Source organism: Vombatus ursinus, unplaced genomic scaffold (assembly GCF_900497805.2).
Source record: "Vombatus ursinus unplaced genomic scaffold, bare-nosed wombat genome assembly UNPS02014825.1, whole genome shotgun sequence".
Lineage (NCBI taxonomy): Eukaryota > Metazoa > Chordata > Mammalia > Diprotodontia > Vombatidae > Vombatus > Vombatus ursinus.
The window spans coordinates 6,388,983-6,389,983 of record NW_020954603.1 but is presented as its reverse complement, the minus strand read 5'-3'; positions in this window follow the sequence as shown (position 1 = coordinate 6,389,983).

Sequence of the window (1,001 nt, the reverse complement as noted above, 5' to 3'; positions counted from 1 at the left end):
TTGTTCAAATACCCCTTACAGTAAAAACTTTTTGATCACACACACCATATCTATCTATAGATACATACATACACACATACAATATACTTACTTAGAAATCATATATATTTACTGCTGTTGTTATGGCTTGTTCTTCGTTTTCTTTTTCGGCTTAGCAATGGAATTAAGTGACTTGCCCAGGGTCACACAGCTAGTTAAGTGTTAAGTGTCTGAGGCCAGATTTGAACTCAGGTCCTCCTAACTCCAGGGTCAGTGCTCTATCCACTGCGCCACCTAACTGCCCCTGTTCTTCATGTTCAAAGAGGACCAGTGACATCATGGCTACGATTTGAGTTGTATATGAAAGGGATTTAAGTGAAGCAGAGTTGCACGCAGTCTTTAACCTCTCTCTCTTCCTGAGTCATCAAAGTCCAGTGGCAAGACTAAAGTTAGGACGACGGGTGACGGCCCAGGATGCAGTGGATAGCCTTGGCATCTTCAATGCCTGACCAAGCTCTACTAATAACCAGGTGCATTATAAAACTCATACAAAAATAGAGATTTTAACAAGATGAAATAACACTGGATTCTAGAGTCAATGGGGAGCCAGTGGGGTTTACTGAGGAGAGTAACATGATCAGACTTGCACTTTAGGAAAATCCCTTAGGCAGCTGTGTGGAGGGTGGGCTGGGAGGCAGAAACTTAAGGCAGGGGGTCAATGAAGAGGCTTTGCAATAGTCCAGGTGAGAGTCATTGGGGCCTGAACAAGGGTAGTAAAAGGGGCACAGATGTGAGAAATGTCAAGGAGGTAGAAATGACAAGATTTGGCATTTAGGCTGACACTTAGGTTGCAAGTCTGGGGTCCTGGGAGCATGATGGCACCTTTGACAGTAGGAACTGGGGGAGAGGGTAATGTAATGGGATCTGTGATGTGTGTCGACCCATTCTTGCCTGCTCGTCCCATGGAGGCAGGGCTCCTGAGAACACAGAGTCTGCCCTTCGAGGGGTTCCTGCCGCAGCCA